The sequence below is a fragment of the Mobula hypostoma genome, chromosome 19 (genome assembly GCF_963921235.1).
Source record: "Mobula hypostoma chromosome 19, sMobHyp1.1, whole genome shotgun sequence".
In the NCBI taxonomy this organism is placed as follows: Eukaryota; Metazoa; Chordata; class Chondrichthyes; order Myliobatiformes; family Myliobatidae; genus Mobula; species Mobula hypostoma.
Window position 1 is genome coordinate 23,033,239 of NC_086115.1, and position 27,238 is coordinate 23,060,476.

A 27,238-nucleotide genomic window follows, 5' to 3' on the forward strand; every position below is an offset into this window, starting at 1 on the left:
GTTGGTCATTGACTTCAGGAAGGGCAATGGTATACATGCTCCTGTCTATATCAGTAGTGTAGAGGTTGACAGGGTCAAGAGTTTCAAGTTCCTAGGTGTGAAGCTCACCACTAGGTTGTTCTGATCCAACCATATTGATGTTATGGCCAAGATAGCTCCCCATCCCTCTACTTCCTCAGGAGGCTAAAGAAATTTGACTTGTCCCTACCCACGCTTACCGATGCAACATAGAAGGGGGCGCCTCGCAACATATCGCGGTGGTGCAGCAGTTAGCGCAACGCAATTACAGCTTGGGGCATCGCAGCTTGGAGTTCAATTCCAGCAGCCTCTTTAAGAAGTTTGTACCTCCTTCCTGTGATCAGATATGTTCCCTCCGGGTCTGCTAGTTTCCTGCCAAGGTCCAAAGACGTATCGGTTAGTAGGTTAACTGGTCACTATAAATTGTCCTGTGATTAGGCTAGGTTAAACAGATGGGTTGCTGGGCCAACAGGGCTTGTTCTGTACTGTATTGCTAAATAAATAAATAAATAATTTTAAAAAGCATTTTGCAAGTTGTATGGCAACTCCTTTGCACATATCCGCAAGAAACTGCAGAGTTGTGGACATAGCTCAGTACATTGCAGGAACCAGTCTCCCCTCTATCGACTCTGATTATATGTCTTGCTTTCTCAGTAAAGTAGCCAGCATTATTAAAGACTCCTCCCATCCTGGACATCATCTCTTCTCTCCTCTCCCATTGGGCAGAAGATACAAAAATCTGAAATCATGTACAACCAGGCTCAAGGCAGCTTCTATCCCTCTGTTATCTCTCTTGCACAATAAGATGAACTCTTGTCCTCACAATCTACCTCATTATGGCCTTGAACTTTATTGTTTACCCGCAGTGCACTTTCTCAGTAATCTTTACACTTTATTCTGTATTGTTATTGTTTTACCTTATTCTAGCTCAATGCCTTGTGTAATCATTTAATTGGTATAAACAGTATGCAAGACAAATTTTTCACTGTATCATGGTACATGTGACAATAATAAACCAACACCAATACAAAACCCCCATACAAAGAGTCAAACGAGTGAACCATGACTGTATTCCTTCTAATCCTTCCTCAAATAGGTGTTCCAGACCTCTGCACAATATTCCAAGTATGATTTCAACAGGAATTTACATAATCACAATAAGACTATTTTACAATTCGACGCAAATCTTCCAATACTAAAGGGCAGCATGTAATCTCCCTTCTTAATTGCTGACTTAGTGTCTCTAAAACGGATTATATGATCATTATCTACCTTTTATTTGTGGACATGGTAGCTGCTACATTTTCTTTGTCACAACAGTGACTATACTTTAAAGCTACTTCATTGTCTCCAAAGCCAATTCTGGGTGTTTTACGATTAGGAATCTTCATATTCTAATTCATTTTAGAGCAGCACACATGAAATGCAGGAGGAACTCAGCACGTTAGGCAACATTTACGGGGAGAAATAAACCAGTGACATTTCAGGCCAAGACTCTTCATCAGTACTGAGTTCCTCCACCTTTCTATGTTTTGCTCCAGAATTTCTAACATCTGTGGAATCTCTTGTGTCCCCACCTTAATTCAATTTGCTGCTTTTATCTTTCCTGTGACTGCCCAGGGTGTCAGAAGATACAAGAACTCAGTGTATTTGCTCCCAATACTGTGTTGTGTATGGATGAGATTTACAAGTGATTAAGTAGCTGTTCAGCATGACAATGAAATAAGTAACTGAGCACTTTTCTACGTGGAGGCAAGCTCCTCCAAAATCCAGCTCACACTTTCTCCTTCCAATTTGAGAATCATTTCCACTCTCCAATATACACCACCCACCTCCTTACACACACAACCTCACAGATGGCCCACCAGGACTCTGCTTTCATCCAAACACACTGCCAATCCCCTGCTTCGTTTTTCCTGACTCTTCCCTCTTCGACCATCAACAATCTGCAAAATATTGCTGGAGGAATTTGAAGGACACGGAGTAGTTTGAAAACAGTAATGACTTTTACTGCATCCCGCTGATTTAATATATCAGCTTTTAAGTGATCCCTTGAACAAAACACAAGTATTTCAAAATCATTAGGAGGCCCTATTTCCACTCATCGAGTAAGTGTATTGCAACTTCTAAGGTCCAAAGTCATTGAAATACAAAAATATTAAGTCATAAAGAATAATTACAATGCCTTTTAAAAATATTCAGTCCCCAAACCCTTGTTCACAAAAATGAGTACTACAACCAGGGGTTTTGATCAATTTAACTGAGAATTTTTACTTTATTTGCGAACCACATGTTCCTTTTTTCACAGTAGAGCTCAAAAAACAGAGAAAATAGTAAAGCATGATCAACTAAAAATTCAAAAACTGAAATGTCAGCAGTTCAAAAGCATTCACCCCCTTCGCTCTGTACTTAGTTGAACCACCTCTCAAAGTTATTACAACCAGAAGTCTTTTTGGATACATCTCTATTAGCTTTGCACAACATGATGGAGCAAGATTTGTCCATTCCTCCTTGTAAAATTGCTCAAGCTGTGCCAGGTTAGTCGGGGAGCAGCGATGGACAGCAGTCTTGAGGTTTCGAAAGAGATGATTGATTGGGATGAGATCGGAACTCTGACTTGGCCACTCAAACAACAACTTTCTTCATCTGAAGCCACTCCATGGTTGCTCTGGCAGTGCGCTTTGGGTTATTGTCTTGCTGAAAGACAAACTTCCTCCCCAGTTGAAACCTTTTGACAGAAGTCCTTCAGTCCTGACCAGATTTCCAGTTCCTGCTGCAGAAAAGCATTCCCGTAGCATAATGCTACCTCCTCCATGCTTTACAGTAGGGATGATGTTACCTGGCTGCTAGGCATTCATTGAAACCATGTACCATGAATTCATTTTCTGAGTATATCATCACACAATGCTGGTGGATGCCTCTGAATTCACAGATCAAGGATCAAGAATTAAGAACCAACTTTATTCAGAATATTCATTTGCATGTATTAGAAATTTGCTGTGATGTGTTGGTGCAATGTGCAACAGAAAACATTATTCAACAGTTGTAAAGAGTTATATGAGAACAAAGTTAGAAGTTAAAGCAACACACACAAGATGCTGGAGGAATTTAGAAGTTAGAGTATGGATAAGGAATAACGTGCCCATAAATATATAAATACCAGTATGTACAGTATTTATAATGTAAACAGCATTATGAACAGTGGTTTAAAGTGTTAACAGTGCAGTGTACTGATGGAGGTAATAGAAAGAGAGGGATGGGAGTGTAACTGGAATGGTTGATCAGATTAACTGCCTAAGGGAAGAAACTTCTAAAATGGCATGAAGTATTTTTTTGTAGCGCTGTAGCACTTTCCAGAAAGGAGTGTTTGGAAAGGCAGTTTGCACAGTGGATCCTGTCTACAATGATTTTTCTTGCCCACTTCTTTGTCCTGGGCAAATACAAGCCCTGCGGTGATGGTAGACTACAGCCAATAGTCTCTTCAGCTGACCAGACTGTTCGCTGTAATTTTCATTTGTTGTGAGAGGGTACTGCACCGAACCAGACAGTAATGGCTGATGTGAGGATGCTCTCTGTGATGGCAGTTCACTGCCCGATATAATCAGAAATTAGTGCAATCAGGGAGCAACTGTACAGTGGTAAGGACATCAACATATTATCCTTAACGCACATAATGAATGACATTGATTGGATTTCCATTAGATATAGGAAATGCTTGTCAGAAATGAACAAGACCTCATTAGCACATACAGTCGTAGAGAAGTACAGCACAGAAACAGGCCCTTTGGCCCATCTGGTCCATGCCGAAACCATTTAAACTCCCTGATCCCATTGACCTGCACCGAGACCATCGCCCTCCACACCCATGTACCCATCCAAACTTTGCTTAAACGTTGAAATCAAGCTCACATGCATTACTTGTGCTGGCAGCTCATTCAACACTCTCAGAACCCTCTGAGTGAAGAATTTCCCCCTCATGTTCCCCTTAAATTTCTCACCTTTCACCCTTAAATTATGACCTCTGCTTGTGGTGCCTCCCAACCTCCTTGGGAAAAGCCTGCTTGCATTTACCTTATCTATACTCCTCATAATTTTGTATAGCTCTATCAAATCTCCTCTCAATCTTCTACTTTCTAAAGAATACAGTCCTAATTATTTAATCTTTCCTTATAACTCAGGTACCCCAGACCTGGAAACATCCTTGTAAATTTCCTCTGTACTCTTGAATTGAATTGACATATTTCTTACATCCTTCAGATACATGAGGAGTAAAAATCTTTATGTAACATCTCCATCTAAATGTGCCATATGCAATCATAGTAATTTATAATAAACAGAACAGTCAATGTAATATAGAGTACACTCAAATCAGTGTGATTTCATCAGTCTGATGGCCTGGTGGAAGAAGCTGTCCCGGAGCCTGTTGGTCCTGGCTTTTATGCTGCGGTATCACTTCCCGGGTGGTAGCAGCTGGAATAGATTGTGGCTGGGATGACTTAGGTTCCCCATTATCCTACAGGCCCTTTTCACAGACCTGTCCTTTTAAATGTCCTGAAGCATGGGAAGTTCACAACTACAGATGCACTGGGCTATCCACACCACTCTCTGCAGAGTCCTGCGATTAAGGGAGGTACAGTTCCCATACCAGGCAGTGATGCAGCCAATCAGGATGCTCTCAATTGTGCCCCTATAGAAAGTTCTAGGCAGGTGACCAAAACTGCACAAAATTCTCCAAATTAGGCCTCACCAATGCTTTATATAACTTCAACATTACATCCCATCTCCTGTACTCAATATATTGATTTAAGAAGGCCTATGTGCCAAAAGCATTCTTAATGAACCTATCTACCTCTGACACCACTTCAGAGAATTATGGACCTGTATAGGACTAGAATATAAAAACAAGGATGTAATGTTGAAACTTTATAAGACACTGGTGAGGCCTTATTTGGAGTATCATGAGCAAGTTTTGGCCCCTTATCTTAGAAAGGACATGCTGAAACTGGACAGCATTTAAAGGAGGTTCATGAAAATTATTCCAGGATTGAATGGCTTGTCATATCAAGAGCATTCATTGGAATTCAGAAGAATGAGGAGTGAGTTCATTGAAATCTATCAAATGGTAAAAGGCCTTCATGGAGTGGATGTTTCCTATGGTGGGAGAGTCTAAGACCAAAGGACACAACCTCAGAATAGAGAACTGTCCTTTTAGAATGGAGATGAGGAGGAATTGCTTTCACCAGAGAGTAGTGAATCTGTGGAATTCTTTGCCACGAGTAGTTATAGAGGCCGAGTCTTTATGTACAGTATATTTAAGGTGGAGGTTGATAGATTCTTGATTGGTCAGGGCATGAAGGAATACGGGGAGAAGGCAGGACATTGCGGCTGAGAGGAAAATTGGATCGGAAATGATGAAAAGTTAGAGCTGACTCGACAGGCCAAATGGCCTAATTCTGTTCCTATATCTTATGGTCTTATGGTATTCCCAGATCCCTTTTTTCTGCCACACTCCTCAGTGTCCTATCGTTCACTGTGTAAGACCTACTGTGGTTGGCCCTACTGAAGTGCAAATCCTTCCACTTGTCTGCACTAAATTTCATCTGCAATTTTTCTGCCCATTTTTCCAGCTGATGCAGATCCCTCTGAAAGCCACGATAGCCTTCCTCATTGTCCACTACACCTCCAATCTTGGTGTCATCCACAAATCTGCAGATCCAGTTAACCACATTATCATCCATAACATTGATATAGATGGCGAACAACAAAGGACCGAACACTGATCTCTGTGATACACCACTAGTCACAGACCTCCATTCAGAGAGGCAACCCTCTACTCTCACTCCCTGGCTTCTCCCTCAAAGCCAATGCCTAATCCAATTTACATCCTCATCTTGAATGCCGAGTGACCGAACCTTCTTGACCTACCTCCCATACCGTGTCAAATGCCTTACTAAAGTCCATGTAAACAACATCCGCTGCCTTGCTTTCATCCATTTTCCCGGTAATTTTCTCGAAAAACTCTATAAAGATTGGTTAGACATGACCTACCACGCACAAAGCCATGCTGACTACCGTTAGTCAGTCCAGGTCTATCCAAATACTGATATGTCTGGTCCTTTCAATAACTTTCCAAAAACTGATGTCAGATTCACCAGCTAATAATTTCCTGGTTTATGTTTAGAGCCTTTTATAAAGATGGTGAACAACATTAGCTATCCTTCAATCCTCTGGTACCTCACCTGTCGCTCAGCATGATTTAGATATCCCTGCTAGAGCTCCGGCATTTTCTGCTTTTGCCTCTCGTTGGGTCCAAGAGAACACCTTGTCTGGTTCTGGGGATCCACCTTGATATGCCTCAGAGTAGCAAATACCCCCTCCTCTGTAATCTGTACAGGGTCCATGAAGTTGATGCCACTTTGCTTCACTTCAATAGACTCTGTGTCAGTCTCCTGAGTAAATGTAAATGTAAATAGTTCATTTAGGATCTCCCCCATCTGTTTTGGCACTACACGTGGATTACCATTCTGATCTCCCAGTGGATCAATTTTATCCCTTGCAAACCTTTTGCTCTTAAAATATCTGAAGAATCCCTTAGGATTCTCCTTTACCTTGTCTGCTCGGGCTACTTCATACCTTCTTTTAGCCATCCTGATTTCTTTCTTTAGTGTTCTGTTGCATTTCTTATACACCATAAACACCTCATTTGTTCCTACTTGACTATACCTGCTCGCTCCTCCTTTTTTCTCTTGACCAGGGCCTCAATATCTCCTGAAAACCAAGGTTTGCCGCTGTTGTTATCTTTGCCTTTTATTCTGACAGGCACATGCAGGCTTTGTACTCTCAAAATTTCATTTTTGCAGGCCTCCCACTTTCCAAGTACACCTTTGCCAGAAAGCAGCCTGTCCCAGTCCACATTTGCCAGACCACTTCTGATACCATCAAAACTGGCCTGTCTCCGATTTAGAACTTCAACCCATGGACCAGACCTTCCTTTTGCATATTTACTTTGAAACTAATGACATTGTGGTCACTGGATGCAAAGTGTCCCCTACACAAACTTCTGTCACCTAGCCTATTTCATTCCCTAATAGCAGATCCCACATCGCACGCTTTCTCATTGGGACTTCTACCTACTGATGAAGGGAACATTCCTGAGCACACTTGACAAACTCTATCCCATCCAGTCCTTTTACAGTATGGGAGTCCCAGTCAATATGTGGAAAGTTAAAATCACCTACTATAACAAACTTAAGTTTCTCGCAACAGTCTGCGATCACTGTGCAAATTTGTTCCTCTGAATCCCTGGGACTGTTGGGTGGTCTGTAATATAGCCCCATTAACGTGATCTACCTTTCTGATTTCTCAGTTCCACCCAGAGTGCCTCACTAGTCGAGTTCTCCAGTCTCTCCTGCTGGAGCATTGCTGAAACATTTTCCCTGACTAGTAATGTGACCCCTCCTCCTTTAATCCCTCCCGCTCCGTCATGTCTAAACAACGGAGCCCCCGAATATCGAGCTGCTGGTGCTGCCCCTCCTCCAATCAAGTCTCACTAATAGCTACAATATTTTAATTCCATGTGTTGATCCATGCCCTGAGCTCATCTGCCTTTCCTGCGATACCACTACAATACAATGGTTGTAATGCTACTTGGACTTTCATCTCTTTATCTAAGTGAAACAAAGCTTTTTTTTTAACCCGGATATCCTACAGTTCCTGTTTTCCCTCTTCAGTGTTTGCATCTACTTGGGGGTTTAGGCCTGGATTGACCGGGATAGTCAATATCCTCACAGGCATGTTTTTTCAAGGGTGAGCACATGGACTCTGACAGCAGCCTGTTAACCCCTTTCAGCCATTGACTGAGACCACAGCAGAACCTATTACCTGTCCACTCTGAATAGATAACACAATCTCAAACATGAGAAAGTCTGCAGATCCCGGAAATCCAATGATTACACAATCCATATACTTCAGCCATATCAGACTTTCTCACGGGGGTGGGGGGTCTGTGTCCAGCTGGGAACACATGAGGGAGTGTTTTATATGGCCTAAACTGTGAGTGAAACTGACCTGTAAAGTAATGTCAGGACAAGCAGGGCACTGGCAGCCTGTTACTGACCAAAGTTACTTCGGTCCCAGGCTTAACCTACTGTGGCTCAGAGAACATTAATCAATGTTCAGCGCAACAAGAACAAAAAAAAAAAAAATACACTTGGAGCCTTCTGTTCAGTTCTGACCTCCTCATTATCAGAAGGATGTGGAAGCTTTGGAGAGGGTGCGGAGGAGATTTACCAAGATGCTGGCTGGACTAGAGGGCATGTCTTTATGAGGATAGGTTGAGCGAGCTAGGGCTTTTCCCTTTGGAGCAGAGGCGAATGAGTGGCGACTGGATACAAAATGATGAGGGGCGTAGATTGAGTGGATAGCCAAAGACTTTTTTACAGGGTGCAGTACAAGAGTGCATCATTTTAAGGTGACTGGAAGAAAGTATTGATAGAGGGATTGTCATATTAATGATTAAAGTTCAAAACCTGCTAAAGCAAGGAATTTAAATTCAATTAATTGAATCAGCATTAAAATGAGCGCTGGCCATCTGGTTACCTCATGGCCACTAGAGGAAGAAATTTTCTCTTCCCATGCACCCTTAGACTTTACGTGACTCCAGACCAAAAACATGTGATTACCACTTCATGACCTGGCAAGCCCCTTGATTAAGGGGCAATAAAGGATTGCTCCCTTGATGACCAACACACTGTGGCTCAGATATTGGGCTTCATTAAGCATTCCATTATAGACATTGTCACTGACAGAAAATTAAGGAGAGTTATCTATTTACACTATTGTACAGAATCAAAATTCACCCAACTGGATTAATTGACTTGGATCTCTTACTTCACCCCCATGTGCTCTCAACTAAACAACCCAATTGAATTAATAATGAAACAATTTGATTAACCCATTTCTACACATACACACTGAGGTATATGATGGCGGGGTGGGGGTAGTAGGATATAGTGGTGAATATTGGGACTGGGGGTGTGAGTGTGTCGATATACTTGTGGTAATAGTGCTAGGGACCCTTACACACTTGAATGTGCAGAGAATGGAGAGATGTGGTCATTGTGAAGGCAGAAGTGTTTAGCTTAGTTATGCATTTAATGACTAGTTTAATTACATCAATGTTCACTGATGGGCCTGTTGCTGTGCTGTACTATGTTGTCTCCAGCTCTCTCTCTCTCTGACCCACAACTATTCCCTTACCTCTCAACCTCATTCTTTATCTTCCATTCCCTGCTCCCTCTCGCTCTCCACCTCCCCTAAGTCTCATCCTCCCTTCTCACTCTCTATCTTTGGGATGTCCCATTCTGGGGCCTAGTTTCTGGATCTTCATCTCCATCCATTGTACAACCTGTGCCTTCTACACCCGTCACAAATACCCAGCAGTGCCAACATTTCTATACACCACAATGCCCCTCCCTCGTGGTATCAGGTGGGGACTGGAATCTTCTGTAGATACCACTGCGACACTGCTTATCATGGGACATCGGTACCACCGAGATCTCACCCCAGCCATTCTCTGTAGTCCCCTTGGGCATGGGGAGGAAGGGAGAGGATTGACTGTCCCATCACCTCTCCCTCACTATTTATGTTGAGAGAAGAAGGATCACGCAATGCTTGTTCCTGAGGGAGTGGCATGTAAGAGGGAAGGAGGGAGTGGGAGGTGCAGCAAGGACGGAGGGGGCACAACAGGAATGATGGGTAGGAAGATGGGAGCACAGCAGGAGGGCTAGGGATTGGGGGAGGGACAAGAAAGTTACAAAGCGTTCTCAACTTTGAGATGCAAGGCAAGTCCTTTGGTTGCAAAGAGTCACTTTAGTGTTTTATGCAGAAGATCTCTTTCTCCCCTCTGCACCCCACTTTCCTGCTATCTCTCCGCTTTCTCTCCTTCTTCTCCTCTCCAACCCCTCACTACCTTTCCCCCTCCATCTCCACTACTGCTCCTTCTCCCCCTTCCCACTATATCCCCCTGTCCTCCCCATTTCCACTCCTGCTCCCCTCTCCATTCCCACTTCCAACTCCTACCTACCCACCCCCTTAAAACCCGCACAGGGTCCTTTGCCAGTGTTTACATTGAGATACACTTTGGACTCTTCTTCCATCTCCATCTGTAGGTAGGCCTCAGCTAAGTTCACTTTACTGAAGTGTTTCCCTCCAGAAAGGTTTGCAAAGATCATCTCTATCCTGGGCAGAGGGTATTGAGCTACTTTCAGTACTGGGTTTATGGTGAGCTTAATCACCACAGATCCAAATAGAGCCATCCTTCTTTGCTACTGGGACCACTGGCATTGCCCATGGGCTCCACTCAAACTTGGAAAGAATTCCTTCAGCCTCCATGTGATCCGGCTCACTGGCTACTTGATCATGAGTGGTCTAAGGAACCAGACGTGTTATGTAAAACTTGGGTGTGGCATTTTCATTTAACACTATTTCACTCTTGATATGTTTGAGTTTTCCAATGACATCCCTGAACACCGCTGTGGCATCATCCACTATCTTTCCTAATTCGCTTTCAGACAACTCTTTTGCAGGAGATGTGCATGAAAATGGTGGATGGATCTCCAATCAAGTTATAATTGTCTCAGCCAATCACGACCCCACAATGTACCACATACAAGCTCAATGTGGCTTCTTGTTAGTTGTATTTCACTGTTATGAATATCATTCCCACAGGAGTTATCTTTCCCCATGCAAGTTTTCTTAATTTTTTGAGATGCAGCTTAGAACAGGCCCTTCTGGCCCTTTTAGCCATGCCACCCAGCAACGCCCAATTTAATCATGGGACAATTCACAATGACCCACTAACCTAGCGACTAGTTGCTCTTTGGATTGTGGGAGGAAATAGGAGTACTGGAGGAAACCCACACAGTCACGGAGAGAACGTACAAACTCCTTACAGGCATTAGTTGGATAGCTGCATGCTTCAGTTCAGTATCTTTGAAATGCTGTTCAAACTCATTTTGTGGAATGACTGAAATAGCTGAGCCAGTGTCCAATTCCATTTTAATTAATTCGTCGTTCACTTCTGATGTAAGCCACATTGCTTGTCTCTTGTTGGCTTTCACATTTTAACTCTCAAGGCTACCTAGTTGTGTGTCACTCTCATCATTTTTCATCAACAGCGTGCATATTAGAGCTCTTTTTGAAAATGCAACCTGACTTTTTATCTTTTTCTCTACCCTGTGCAGTCCATTTATTTCAGTCTGCCTGATACGCTCTTTGTTTGTGGCATTTTCTGCAGCTTTCAATTTTAAATCTGCATTGAGCCCTTGACATAATGGTAACACGATTTGTTCAGCCTGGCCAGCTTCTGTTTAGATATTGCAATTTTGTTCACACACACTTTCATTCCTGACTGCAACTCCATTGCATTTTAGTCTGCTGCTTCCATTGATACAGCTATTTCAACTGCTCTTTTAAATGTAAGTTGTGTTTCAGTTAGGAGCCATTTTTGAATGACTTTTGTAAGATTCCACAGACTAAATGATCTTTCAGTGAATCATTAAGCACATCACTGAACTGGCAATGCTCAGGCAATGTCTTCAATCAGCCATGTGCATTGAAATGGTCTCCCCTTCTTTTTGATTCCAGTTACAAAACCTAAAGCATTCTGCAATCAGTAATGGTTTCTGATCTAGCTGTTCCTGCATTGCTTTCATGATATCAGCAAAGCTCATTTTGGTTGGTTTGGTTGGAGCAGGAAAACTTCTAAGCAAAGTGATTACCTTTAAATCCAATGCGCTCAGCAAAAAAGCACTCACTTCTCATTGGCTATTTAATTTGCTTCAAAATACTGCTAAATTTGTTCTACATACAATATCCAGTTACCTGCTGTATATTGAAATGCCTCAATCATTCTGGTGCAGCCTACCATTTCTGCTCTTTTTAAGTAATTACTATCAACTGGTACTCACTGTTTATGTATCCATGAATTCTTCCATTCCCTGCATTTTCTTTAACTTGATCACCTCCTCTTACAAAGAAATTGTGTTGTACTGAAGAAAAAAATGTGCTGCACTTTCCTTTTTAACTTGACTGCTTCTCGCTGCATTTTTTAAAATTTAAACATCTCGCTAAGCATCAGCAAGTAGGTATTCATCTTGGGTTCATTTTAAAAATACCCAGTCACCACTGTTATGTTTTGTAATTCTAAAAGATAAAAACTAATTGAAAGAAAAACAAGGGAGCTGGATGATAATGCATGTACATTCATTTTTACTTTAAGTGAGGTACGTGCATATTACAGTGTGGCGTGATGACGCATGCTATTTACATGACTGAAATGTCTGCCGTAGAGGGCATCAAGAGGAAAACCAACAAGCACCTGCGGAGATGGTTGGGAGCTCCCCCAAGCTTCCCTTCAGTGGGCCTCTACATTCGTTCTGGGCAAATGCAGCTTCCCCTGTCATCTTTTGTGGAGGAATTCAAGGTGGCAAAATGCAGAGCCTTATTAAGCTTGAGAGATTCCAATGATATCTTGGTAAAGCAAGCAGGTGTTACAACCAGATCTTGGCACAAGTGGGCACCCAGTGCAGCTGTGGAGGAGGCAGTGTGTTCTGTGAAGCTGCGAGATATCATCGGCAACCCCTGCGTCAGGCGGCAAGCCCTCAGCTCAGTTCACTTCCAGAAGTGGGGAAACGCAAGCGTAAGGAACAGGCGAGACATGAAACAGGCAGAAGTACGGATCCATGAGGATCCGAAGCGGATTTCAAAGGCAGTGGAACAAGGGTCCCAGGTTGCCTGGACAAAATGGGATCTGCCTAAGCGCAAGGTCTCATGGGCAGAGTTATGGAGACTGGAGCTCTTCCGTATTTCCTTCCTCTTGCGATCCGTGTATGACACCCTTCCTTCACCATTACATCTGTACACATGAGGGATGAGAGAGGACCCGTACTGTAAGCTCTGTGGTCAGAAGGGGACACTGGCTCATATACTGTCCGGGTGTAAAACAGCTCCAACTCAAGGACGGTATAGGTGGCGCCATGATAAGGTGCTTCTGGCTCTTGCTGACACACTGGAGCGGGAGAGATGCAAGAAGTGAATGGCTGGCACAGATTTGAGGAAGGCCATCACCTACATCAAAGAGGGAGCTAGGCCTTTCGTAACGAAACAACCAAAGCCCAATCTGTTGCTAACAGCCAGGTCCTGGGAGATGATGGTCAATGTGGGAAGGAGGCTGCAGTTCCCGGATGTGGTGCACACAACCCTACGCCCGGACATTGTACTGTGGTCAACTGAAGACAAGAAAGTAATTCTGGTTGCGCTGACTCTGTCGTGGGAGGAGGGATGGGAAGAGACTCACGAGAGAAAGGCCTTGAAGTACCAACCCTTACTGCAGGAATGTAAAGACAAGGGATGGCAGGCATGGTTGTTCCTTGTGGAGATGGGCTGCAGAGGTTTTCCAGCCAAATCAGCATGGCGGTTGTTGTCAGATCTGGGCCTGGACGAAAGGAGCAAAAAACAAGCAGCTCGTATGGTGGGGGAAGAGGCAGAGCAAGCCTCTTGTTGGATTTGGAGTAGGCGAGAGGAGGGAAGCTGGAAGCCAGGAGCAGATGGGCAGTGATTTGGCCACCACTGCCGGCCCACCAACTGGAGAGTGTCGTGGTTAAGGGTCGAAACACTCAGTGAAGGTTGGGAACCACCTGATGACATCTGCTCCTGGCTGAAGGCACCCTAACAGGTGTATGCAACATATAACCTGTAATTAATTATTTAAACAAATAACGAATGCTTAATCAATGACAGATTTACAATAATATTCAAATATTACTGAAGTATTATCTACACAACAAGTAGTGTCCACAATGATTTTTCCTGCCTGCTTCTTTGTCCTGGACACTTACAAGTCCTGCAGTGACTGTAGATGCAGCGAATGAACTTTTCTGCTGACCTGACAGTTCACTGTAGTTTCAGTATATTCTGGGAGGATGTTGCTCCAAACCAGACAGAAATAGCTGATGATAGGATGCTCTCTCTAATGGCAGTGTGGAATTAATTCACAGATTTAAAGAATTCCAGTAATGATTCAAAAATTCTGTGATTCTGGGATTCTGGAACATGATTAACCATAACCTTGTTGCACCCCAATCCACCACAGTTTCGTTTCTTATAACTATCCTTGTTCAGTACTTTATGAAACATTTTTGAAGAATGGAACAAATGTAGGATTAGTGTAAATGGTTGAGCTGAAGGACCTGTTCCTCAATCTACGTGTACACTAATGGACGACCGTCCTTGCTCTCCCAAAACCACCTAATGCCCCAACTTCCCAACCTTTTTACAAAGTGGATCCAGACTAACAACTTGTATGTTTTGAAGAGCTTTCAGTGCACAGCAAGCAAGGCCATGTACCAGTCCTACTAATTACAGTACATCTGCAAAAGGACTTGAATTTACCGAGGGTTATTTTCTGCTCATGAAACCTTAGGCCTGTTGTGATTTTCTAGGATTTCCCTGACGACTTCCTGAAGACTGGTTTCTAGTATTTACTTGTCATCCAGGTGTCAGGTGTGGTTTAGTTCATTATTGTCATATGTACCAAGATACAGTGAAACAGTCCGCAAGGAGCGATCCAAGTAGCTGGCAATATTCTCAAAGCTCATTAATAGGCACTTCAGAAAGAGAGCCATTAAGCATTTGGACAGTATGAAAGAGCTGGTTCTCTGGAGTTTCAGAACAATGGCTGGGCCAATACGAGGTAAGGTGGAAGACAGAAGACTCAATGTAGCGTGCTTTAAAACAACTGAGGACAATAGAAAATCTGCAGACGCTGAAAATCCGAGCAACACACACAAAATACTGGAGCAAATCAGCAGGCCTGGCAGCATCTATGGAAAAAAGTACAGCCGACGTTTCGGCCCGAGACCCTTCAGCAGGACCGAAATGTTGACTGTACTTTTTTTCATAAATGCTGCCTAGCCTGCTGAGTTCCTTCAGCATTTTATATGCGTTGCCCAGGACAATTGAGTGCCTACTTACCTACTGCTTATACAGATCAAATAAGCACAATAACAATGCAGACGTAAGTGTAAAAGCTACTGTAGAAGTGTGGTGCGGTTAGACAGTAATAAGCAGGGTCCTAACCAGGTAGACTGTCAATGAGGTTCACTGATCTACATTATCTGTTCACTTTCCCTCAAACAGAGGTGCTATATTTGCTGCCTCTCAATCCGCTGGAGCATCGCCAAAACTTGGGCACGTTTGGAAGGTCTTCACTTAGACGTTCACTGTCATTACAGCCACCTCTGTTAGAACCCAAGAAGGCAAGCTATCAGCTCCAGTGATTGTTAGCATTTAGGCACCTAAATTTTGTCAGAAATGATATGAGTTAACAAATAATTACATGCAGTTCCTCGACATTTGCAGTATGAGTGTTGTCTATTTCTGATCTGATTATTTCCCTCCCTGTTCCCTGTGACCATATGTTACGCCCCAACCCTACTAACCCCACCTCACCTTCTCAATATTGCCAAGATCTGGACAGTGCTTGGATAATGATAGAATACACTCAGGGAAGAGGTTTCAGTGCACACTAACCAAGGCCAAATCCGTGACTCCTTGGGCTTTAAGGAGCTTTGGGGTGATGAGTATTTAGGCAGAATGTTCATTATTAGCTCATTCCCACGAAGGGTAACGCTCCATTCCAGGTGCATGACAGCAGCTGGATCTCTGTCTTCAAAAGTTAAAACAGATTACTATATTAACTAAATATTTATTTTTCCCACCTTACAATGTCTTTCACCTTGGTCTCTCAGTGACCCAATTACTTTGCCACTCTATTCATTTTTACACACATGGAGGCTCTAACAATCTTCATATTCCTCTTTATTGCAAGCTTATTTTCACATTCTGCCTTCTTGAACATTTTTAGGTCACTGATTGCTGATTCTTAAATACGTCCCAATTCTCAGTGGGTGGTTACAGTGCAAGCTTCTTTTTTTGTCTGCCAATAAACCTTCCCATTAACCTCACAGTAGTTCTGAGGCCAGGCATATTGACCAGGGCTCCTCTTGTGGTTCATACTGAGACAAATCTTTTTGTAACCCTCGCTTTACCTAGTGGCATGATCGCAGGGCGATAACCCCCTGCCCGGCCAAACCTTAGAATTCCCATCTGGGCGGATGCTGCGCGATGTGTCCCTTGTTTCAAATCAGTTCCTCGAAATGACAAGCCGTACACAGTATGCAGTTAAACAATTAAGATTTTATAATTCTTATTTGAACTATGGGGTTAGTAGAGAACCAATATATAAAATAAAATAAAAGCGCCAAGTCAGTAAACTTATCAGTTCTGTGCACAAATAAGCCATTGGAGCTCACGCAATATCCACTTTCCACCATTCGATCTCCTCCGAACTCCATTGGGTCCCGAGCCCCCGCTCACGGGTCACGGCATCTCTTCAGGTGCGTCTACCCTTTTCTTCCCCATGGCAAGTTCTGACCAAATCCCGTGCAAACAACAGCTTTTAGATACACAAGAAAGAATAACATCTGTCCCAATTGGTTAGCAAATGAGTACAAGTCCCGTTATCACTAATTATAACCCAAACATGCTGCTACAGAGATTCCCTTACCTCAGCAGCTAACATTACAAAGAAGCCATTTTATTATAACACTACAGAGAAGCCATTTTATTAGCCTTAGCAAGTGATATGAAAGAAGAAACCCCTTACATTGTCATGAAGAGATAAAGATGTGATTAAATCCTCAGAGCAAGGATTTCAGTTATGAAATATCAGGCAGGAATATTCAAACAGTAAAAGGAAAATTCATTCAAATAACACCTTCCAATACCTCAGGATATCCCTACACAGCCTATGAGTTACTTTTGAAAATAAGAACACAAGAAATAGGAACAGTAGTAGGCCGTATATCCCCTATCCCTGCTGAATAATTCAATAATATCACAGCTGATCTCTTAGCTCAGCACTATCTCCACATTCCCTTTAATCCTTTAATATCTGAAGACATATTGATCTCTGAAATAGTCCAGTGCTGAAACATGGGTAATGTGACAGGCCAAAGAAGGCAGAGCAGCAAGAGCAAGGGTGAGAAGAGAGCATGAGCAGATCGTATAAACACACGGGAGCATTTGCATTACCAGTGCAAGGTGAACATAGCAACAAGGATCAATACTAGTGAAATAACCTCGGCCGCATTTAAAACACCGAGAAAGAGCATTAAGTACTGGAGCAGACATAATTAAAGGTCATGCTGCAATATTTTAGTTTGATTTTCTCAGTACTTTGAATTCCTGAGCTTCACTTAAACACTTCAATGTATCCCTGGCTGTTCAATTAATCAGTGCCAGAAAACTTCTTTAAAAAGAGGCAGATTTAAAACAAAATACTAGGGGTGATTGATAAGTTCGTGGCTTAAGGTAGATAGAGTCAATTTTAGAAAACCTAGCACATTTATTTTTCCTACATTTACACACTTAGTCTAGCAGTCGTGGAGCATACGGATCCCTTCTTTGTAGAAGCTCACTTCTAGAAGTGGGCCACAGCAGGGGCGATTGATAAGTTTGTGGCCTAAGGTAGAAGGAGATGAGCCATTAACTTCAAACTTCCTGCATTTTCACTCAAAGAGTTGAACTGCACGTGCACATAATGAGAGTAGTATAACTCATCTCCTTCTGCCGTAGGCCACAAACTTATCTGTCACCCCTGCTGTGGACCACTTCTACAAAGAAAGGGATCTGTCTGCTCCACAACTGCTGGACTAAGTGTGTACACGTAGGAAAATAATGTTGAAAAGTAAACGTGCTAGGTTTTCTAAAATTGACGTCTTCTAGCTTAGGCCACGAACTTATCAATCACCCTTCATACCTGTGCAGCTGTCAGGCCACTGAAGGAAATCCAGGACAACTGGTAAATGTTTAAATCAAATAAAAGTTCAGTGATTGTTGCAGACTTAGAGTTACTCTGAGTCATGCAATTTCCTCTCACCCTACTTTATTCCTCTCATATTCCAATTAATCATCTCCCCCCCCCCCTTTTACTCAGCTACAGAATGGGCAATTTACAGTGACCTGTGACGGGGTCCTGAATTACCCCTATGAACTGTGCTCATATACCCCTATTAACTGTGCTTTTGAAAAGAGAGAGAGAGTTATTTAACACCAACAACTTGTTTTTAAAAGAGAGAGAGAGAGAGAGAGAGACAAAGACTGCTCACAGGTTGTTGATACTTTCTTCAAGGACATTTGACTGCTTGTACATTTCTTACACAGACAAAGGAAGGAGGAGTTATTTGAGTGACAGTTGATGCTCAGCACGGGAAGATGAAATAGAAGGTCAGATGATAGACCTCAGACACATGTTTTGGGACACTGAATGAGCTTTGTTGTGCCCGCAGAAAAAGTGGGTTTTTGGAGGATCGATCAGGCAGATCGATCAGTGGCTCTTGTTGTGAGAAGAAAAGGGAATGACCGGTGGGGAGTTCTCCATGTGTCCACCCTTGCCTGGGTGATAGCTCCACCACAGAAAACCAGTCTCCTTTGCCGTGGTGACAGTCAGTGTCTTTTAAAAGATTTCAGAGAACAATGAGAAGATCGATGGCGTCAGCTCATCTGAAGACTCAAATCTCTCCCTCTCTCTCTCTCCATCACTACTCAACTCAATGCCATGAACTGAACTGAACTTTACTCATCATCGTAAGACTGTATCTTTTTACCCCTAGACTTGAAGAAGCTTGGTTTTTCATATATATTTCCACACTTACTAATTTACTTACACACACACACACACACACACACACACACACACACACATACATATATATATATATAATCATTGCTAACCTGTTTGATTTATCTACATTTATATTACTGTATTGCGTAGTTACTAATAAATATTATTAGTTAATAGCAATACTGGACTCCAAAGTGTTTTCTATTTCTGCTGGTTCTTTATTCCCATCACGGGGTATGTGACAGACCAATTAACCGACCAACTCACATGCTTTTGGAAGGTGGGAGAAGACCGAAGTACCAGAGGAACGTGAATTGTTGCAGGGCGAACGTGCAAACACAACGCAGTCAGCAGCTGAGGTCGCAACTGACCTGGAGCTTTGAGACAGCCGCTCCACCAGGAAATGGATGGTGGGTCTGAATGAGCTTGTTACACTGCTAACATTGAGGGGGTTACAAGGTATCGACGAATCCTTGTAAATTAACAGATTAGTAGTGGTACTGTGATAACTCTGGTCGACTATGATGTTCTCCTGAGGTGTTGTATAGGGTAGATTCACTTTGTTTAACGTGAGGAGGCTGCTGCACGGTCAGCCACCACATGGCCGTTGATAGATCAGGGTCAGCGTTCAGTGGTAATGGAATGCAAAATGACTGGGGACCTTCCACTGCTGCAGCCTTCCTCCGCTTTCACTGTTGTTGTGATGCGTCATCATCTTCTGCCAGTTCCACCACTGAGGTCTTGGTTGGATCGCTCTTCGTCTGGAACCTCTCCCTGGACCTTACCACCATGGATGACTCCACCAGGAGCTAAGTGCCAAGTGGCTAAGCCGAGTGGAGTCGCTCTCGGGATCTCAGGAACTCATAAGTCTCTCAATCGTGACAAGGAGACGAACCTGGAAGAACAGAGAGTACATGTAAAAATATGTAAAACACAAGTACTGCCGCAACATCATAGGAAATAAATGTGAAAATGGGAAATGCACAGCAAGATTCATATTTTATGCTCTGCTCAGTGGGGGAAACCATCAGAGCAGCTCAAAGCCTTTGTATTGAGTTTTCAAGGATTAATAATGTCTTTGAGGCAATTATGTTCTTGTATTCTTTGTTTAGTAGCCTTAAATTTATTTGAAGCCAGCTTTATCCTCACGAGACAAAGGATACAGAAAGTACAGTGCTGCTAGAAAGTTTGTGAATTCTGTAGAATTTTCTCTATTTCTGCATAAATATGACTTAAAATTTGATCAGATCTTCACGTAATCCCTAAAGCTAGATAAAAAGAATATAATTCAATAAATTACACAAAAACATTATACTTGTTCATTTATTTAGTGAGAAAAATGTTTCAATATTACATGCATTTGTTGGAAAAACAATGTGAATTTCTGGGGTAATGCCTTCTACAAAATCTATTTGGAGTCAGGTGTTCCAATCAATGAGTTGAGATTGGAGGTGTGGGTTGCAGAAGTGCCCTGCCCTATAAAAAAAGACACACAAAGTCAGATCACTGATAGAGCCTGCTCTTCCCAAGAAAGATCTGCTTATGTGCACCGTGCCTTGATCAAACAACCTTCAGAGGGCCTTAGAAGAATTGTTGAACTGCATGAAGCTGGAAAAGGCTGCAAAAGCATTTCTAGAGACCTGAGTGTTCATCAGTCCACAGTAAGAGAAATTGTCTACAAATGGAGGAAATTAGGAAGAGCAATAATAGATGCAACTTTTAAGCAGGTGGTTACGCCCAGAGTGCAGAATTCGGGGAGTAGATGGGTGAACACCGAGAGAGGTAAAGGGAGAAAGAAGTCAGTGCAGGGTCTCCCTGTTTCCATTCCCCTCAGCAACAGGTATATCCCTTTGGATACTGCTGAGGGGGATGATCTCTCTGGCCAAGGTAGCAACAGCTAGATCAATAGATCTGTGGTTGGCTCTGAGCCTCAGAAGTGTAGCGTGAAGTCAGGCAGAGCAATAGTTATACAGGGGACTCGACAGTCAGGGGGACAGATAGGAGATTCTGTGGCAGCAAAAGAGACGCCAGGATTGTGTGTTGCCTTCTGGTTGCTAGGGTCCAGGATGTTTCTGAGCAGTTGCAAAATATTCTTGAAGGGGAGGAAAAGCAGCTGGAGGTCATGGTACATGTTGGTACCAATGACATAGGCAGGAGAGGGGTAGAGGTCCTGGGCAATAAGTTTAGGGAGTTAAGGATGAGGGTGAAGGGCAGGACCTCCAAGGTATAATCTCTGGATTACTCCCAGTGCCACGAGCTAGTGAAGGTCAGAACAGGAGGATAGCGCAGATGAAGGAGTGGCTGAGGAGATGGTGCAGGGGGCAGGGTTTCAACTTCTTGGATCATTGGAACCTTTTCTGGGGAAGGGGTGACCTGTACGTATGGGATGGGTTGTACCTGAACTTGAGGGAAACCAATATCCTGGGAGGGAGGTTTGCTAATGCTATTGGGGAGGGTTTAAACTAGATTTTCAGGGGGGTGGGTATCGATGTGAAGAGGCAGAGGATGGGGTGATTGGCACACAAGTAGTGACAGCCTGTAGGGAATTTATGAGGAAGGATAGACTGATGATAGAGCAAAGAAGCACTCAGCCAGATTGTTTGAGATGTGTCTATTTTAATGCAAGGAGTATTATAAGCAAGGCAGATGAACTTAGAGCAATAATCAATATGTGGAACTATGATGCTGTGGCCAGTACAGAGACTTGGATGTCTCAGGGGCAAGAATGGCTGCTGACTGTGCCGGGCTGTAGATATTTCAGAAAGGACAGGGATGGAGACAAAAGAGGTTGGGGTATGGCACTGCTGATCAGAGATAGTGTCACGGCTGCAGAAAAGGAGGAAGTCATGGAGGGATTGTCTACTGAGTCATTGTGGTTGAATTCAGAAATAGGAAAGGAGCTGTAACTCTACTGGGTGTTTTTTATAGACACCCCCAATAGTAACAGAGACATCAAAAAGCAGATAGGGAGGCAGATTCAGGAACGGTGCAATGATAGTAGGGTTGTTATGATGGGTGATTTTAACTTTCGTAAAATTGACTGGCATCTCTTTAGAGCAAGGAGCTTAGATAGGATGGAGTTTTTTAGGTGTGTTCAGGAAGGTTTCCTGACGCAATATGTACAAACTAAGCCAACTTGAGGGACTGAGTGCAGCATAGCAAAATTTGCTGATGACACAAAACTGAGTGGAAAAACAAATTGTACAGAGGATGTGGAGAGTCTGCAGAGGGATATAGATCCAAGGAGTGGGCCAAGGACTGGCAGATGGAATACAATGTTGGTAAATGCGAGATTATCCACTTTGGAAGGAATAATAGAAGAGCAGATTATTAGTTAAATGGTGAAAGATTGCAGCATGCTGTTGTGCAGAGGGACTTGGGAGTGCTTGTGCATGAATTGCAAAAAGTTGGCTTGCAGGTACAACAGATTATTAAGAAGGCAAATGGAATGTTAGTCTTCATTGCTAGAGGGATTGAATTCAAGAGCAGGGATGTCATGCTGCAACTATACAGGGTACTGGTGAGGCCGCACCTGGAGTACTGTGTGCAGTTCTGAGGAAGGATATACTGGCTTTGGAGGCAGTGTAGAGGAGGTTCACCAGGTTAATTCCAGAGATGAAGGGGTTAACCTATGAGGAGAGATTGAGTCGCCTGGGACTATACCCTCTGGAATTCAGAAGAATGAGAGGGAATCTTATAGAAACATACAAAATTTTGAAAAGGATAGATAAGATAGAAGTAGGAAAGTTGTTTCCATTGGTAGGTGAGACTAGAACTAGCGGATATTGCCTCAAGATTCAGAGGAGGAGATTTAGGACGGAGATGAAGGAAACTTTTTCCCAGAGAGTGGTGAATCTGTGGAATTCTCTGTCCAGGGAAGCAGTTGAGGCTTCTTCACTAAATATATTTAAGAAACAGTTAGATAGGTTTTTACATAGTAAGGGAATTAACGGTTATGGGGAAAAGGCAGGTAGATGGAGCTGAGTTTACGGACAGATCAGCCATGATCTTATTGAATGGCGGAGTGGGCTCGATGGGCCGGATGGCCTATTCCTGCTCCTATTTCTTATGTTCTTATGAGGAGAAGCTGTACCTTATCTGGTATTTGGGAAAAGAACCTGGTTAGCTGTCAGATCTCATGGTAGGGGAGCATTTTGGAAGTAGTGATCACAACTTTATCTCCTTTACCATAGTGCTGGAGAGGGATAGGAGCAGACAATTTGGGAAAACATTTAACTGGGGTGGGGGAAATATGATGCTATTGCAAAAATGTATAAGGGCATTTTACAGGAGAATGTCAGGGTAGCAGTCCATCACCTGAAACTTAATAGAAGTTAAATAATGCATAGAAACATAGAAAACCTACAACACAATACAGGCCCTTCGCCCACAGTTCTGTGCCAAACATGTACTTACTTTAGAAATTTCCTCGGGTCAGGCATAGCCCTCTATTTTTCTAAGCTCCATGTATGTGTCCAGGAGTCTCTTAAAAGACCCTATTGTATCCGCCTCCACCACCCTCGTCGGCAGCCCATTCCACGCATTCACCACTCTTTGCGTAAAAAACTTACCCCTGACATCTCCTCTGTACCTACCTCCAAGCACCTTAAAAATGTGCCCTCTCGTGTTAGCCATTTCAGCCCTGGAAAAAAGCCTCTGAATATCCACACGATCAATGCCTCTCATCATCATATACACCTCTATCAGGTCACCTCTCATCATCCGTCACTCCAAGGAGAAAAGGCCAAGTTCACTCAACCTATTCTCATAAGGCATGCTCCCCAATCCAGGCAACATCCTTGTAAATCTCCTCTTCACCCTTTCTATGGTTTCCACATCCTTCCTGAAGTGAGGCGACCAGAACTGAGCACAGGCCTCCAAGTGGGTTCTGACCAGGGTCCTATACAGCTGTAACATTACCTCTCAGCTCTTGAATTCAATCCCATGGTTGATGACAGCCAATGCATCATATGCCTTCTTAACCACTCAGTCAACCTGCGCAGCAGCTTTGAGGATCCTATGGACACAGACCCCAAGATCCCTCTTATTCTCCACACTGCCAAGAGTCTTACCATTAATATTATATTCTGCCATTATATTTGACCTACCAAAATGATCCACCTCACACTTCAACGAGGAATTCTGCAGATGCTGAAAATTCAAGCAACACACATCAAAGTTGCTGGTGAACGCAGCAGGCCAGGCAGCATCTCTAGAAGGAGGTACAGTCGACGTTTCAGGCCGAGCCCCTTCTTCAGGACGAAGGATCTCGGCCTGAAATGTCGACTGCACCTCCTCCTGGAGATGTTGCCTGGCCTGCTGCGTTCACCAGCAACTTTGATGTGTGTTACCTCACACATAGCTGGGCTGAACTCCATCTGTCAATTCTCAACCCAGTTTTGCATCCTATCAATGTCCCGCTGTAACCCGACAGCCCTCCACACTATCCACAACACCTCCAACCTTTGTGTCATCTGCAGATTTACTAACTCATCCCTCCACTTCCTCAAACAGGTCATTTATAAAAATCATAAAGAATAGGGGTCTCAGAACAGATCCCTGAGGCGCACCATTGGTGACCGACCTCCATGCAGAATATGACCCATCTACAACCACTCTTTGCCTTCTGTGGGCAAGCCAATTTTGGATACACAAAGCAAGGGCCCCTTGGATCCCATGCCTCCTTATTTTCTCAATAAGCCTCACGTGGTGTACCTTATCAAATACCTTGCTGAAATCCATATACACTACATCCACTGCTCTAGCTTCATCAATGTGTTTAGTCACATCCTCAAAAAATTTAATTAGGCTCGTAAGGCATGACATGTCTTTGACAAAACCATGCTAATTATTCCTAATCATATTATACCTCTCCAAATGTTCATAAATCCTGCCTCTCAGGATCTTCTCCATCAACTTACCAACCACTGAAGTAAGACTGGTCTATAATTTCTTGGGCTATCTCAATGCAATATAACAACAATCCAAAAGACAGGAGTAAATCAACAATAGAATAGTTTAAAAAGAAGAAAATTCGTGTTTTGGAATGGTTGAGTCAAAGTCCTGACTTTAATCGTATATAACTGTTGTGGAAAGACCTGAAGCAAGTAGTTCATACAAGGAAGCCCACCAGCAACCCAGAGTTGAAGCAGTTTTGTCAGGAGGAATGACTAAAATTCCTCCAAGCCGATGTGCAGGACTGATCAACAGTCATTGGAAATAGTTGGTTGACGTTTTTGCTGTACAAGGGGTCACACCAGTTACTGAAAGCAAAAGTTCATATACTTAACTCAACAAATACATGAAATATTGTATCATTTTTCTTAATAAATAAATGAATAAGTATAGTACTTTTGGTGTTATTTATTTAATTGGGTTCTCTTTATCCAGTTTTAGGACTTAAGTGAAAATCTGATCACATTTTAGGTCATATTTCTGCAAAAATAAAGAAAATTCTACATGGTTCACAAATTTTCCAGCACCACTGTAGATGCAATGCTTTATGGAATTATGGATGCGTTCGGACCAGCTGCTATTCTTCATGGTTATGACAAAATTTTTTGGACCAAAGCAATTGTGATATTGTTGTTTTGGAATTAAAAAATAAATGATGCCTTTGTGATGCATCCTGAACTTTTTAGAATTTAGTGCCAGAATTGTTCTCAGTCATTCCTTATCTCTGTCCATTCTGTGAAGGGGATCAGTAGTGAAGTTTGAAACTGGGTGTTCATTCTTGGTGTTGCTGCCCCTGTTATGTACGTCATTGGTAGTATCCAATCTAGGATGCATCACCAGTTCCTTAAATGAATTGCCCTCCTCCACAAGTCTATTGCTTTTCAAATGAGACAGTAGATTGGAAAATCCTACCAATGGGAGCCTTGTCCTGACTCAAACCTTTGGGCATGTTAATTTTGTGAGAAAATAGGCTCCCATAGCATAACAAGTAAACCTCAGAAAGGCTGATGTCCACACACTGGAAGGTCCCCACTCCACTCTGAGAGAAATCAGAGCAATGACAGGGATGCCTCCATTGTTTTAGCAGAAAATAATTGATATTGATTAAATTCCATCTCTCTCTTTAGCCCCTTACATTCAACTTGTCAGCGTAACAAAGCCAAGTACAGAGTGACAATAAGCAATGTCGTCCCATATTTGAAAATGAAGTCAGACAGCCTAAAATTGACCTAGATCCAGGGAAGAGAATACACATGAGCAAACCCAATTCCCATGAAAGGCTATTTTAGCATCACATTAAATTTTTCTTTCTGAACTAAAGAAGGGCACACCTGTCATCGTCTGGAGCTACATGTCAAACCTGGCACTTGCTACAAGTTGGTGACATCTAGAAAATGTCACACTCTAAGTGACACAATAGACTGAAATAATTCAATCAAGTGGACCCCATAAGATAGCGGTCCTTGTAATGGTGGCCAGATGCCTGACGCTACTAAGCTTTCTCAGTGTCTGAGTTTGCCAGCTGCAGTGGGAGGGTATGAGTGAGGTGTGTTGGCAAGAGGGAAATAGAAGTTGGTGTTTGAGAGAAGTGTCTAAACAATATATATTCTAATGGCAATGGTCTGCAGCAGCAGACAAGCTGATTTTTCTTATCTTCGGCAATAGGACTGATTGCTATTCCCTTATTACCATCCTGTCTTGATTTGCAGGACTTAACATTTCTTCCCTCCAGTTTATTGAAATTTCAACTGGATAGCTTGCGTAGTTACTATATGCTTAGGCACAAAGGCTAAGCATGGAAATCACTGATAAATTCAACGTTACCAACCAAGACAAAGAATGAATCTGCAGCAATAGTGTCAAGCTCACAAAGTAGGTTCAAGAGGAGTATTATCAAGCTGGAAACTGTAATTCTGATAAAGCATGTAAACTAAATACTTTATGTAGAAAAGAAGGGATCTGAGAGGAGCAAGAATGGGGAATAGACAAATGGAGATCAGGGAGGGGTGTACATCTGGGATTATGAGATCAGTTCAGTGTTGAGGTGGTTATCCACACTGGTTCAGGAGCCTGATAGTTACATGGTAATAATTGTTCCTTAACCTGGTGGTGTGGGACCTAAGGCTCCTATACCTGCTGCCCAATGGCAGTAGCGAGAAGCAGGTATAGCCTAGATGGTGGGGATCTTTGATGCTGCTTTCATGTGGCAGTGCTCTACATAAGTAGGCTCAATAGTGGGGAGGGCTTTCCCTGTGATGGACTGGACCAAACCCATCACTTACTGTAGACTTTTCAGTTCCTGCTCATTGGTGTTTCCATGCCAGGCTGTGATGCAACCAGTTAGGATGCTCTCCACTGTGCTTTTATAGAAGCTCGTCAAAGGTTTATGTGACATGTCAAATCTACACAAACTCCTGAGGAAGTATTGGCACTATCATGCCTTCTTTGTGATGGCACTTAGGTGCTGGTCCCAGGACAGATTCTCTGATATGAAAACACCAAAGAGTTTAAAGTTATTGA

At 42.9% G+C, this 27,238-nt stretch overlaps 1 protein-coding gene and 1 long non-coding RNA gene across 4 annotated transcripts in view; one reads left to right on the forward strand and one right to left on the reverse strand.

The window, feature by feature from the left end:
* The window catches only part of LOC134358902 (catenin alpha-3-like), an 812,224-nt gene that overhangs the window by 79,434 nt on the left and 705,552 nt on the right, over positions 1 to 27,238 (forward strand). The window lies entirely within an intron of this gene.
* Positions 16,307 to 27,238, reverse strand: part of LOC134358696 (uncharacterized) — a 44,726-nt gene continuing 33,794 nt past the window's right edge. The window contains exons 3-4 of one of the 2 annotated variants that reach the window (XR_010020923.1): positions 19,031 to 19,658; positions 16,307 to 16,534 (exon numbers count right to left, since the gene is read on the reverse strand). This is a non-coding gene — a long non-coding RNA (uncharacterized LOC134358696). Of the gene's footprint in view, positions 16,535 to 18,960; positions 19,659 to 27,238 lie in introns of those variants that run through there. The other variant, XR_010020922.1, reaches the window with a different exon arrangement.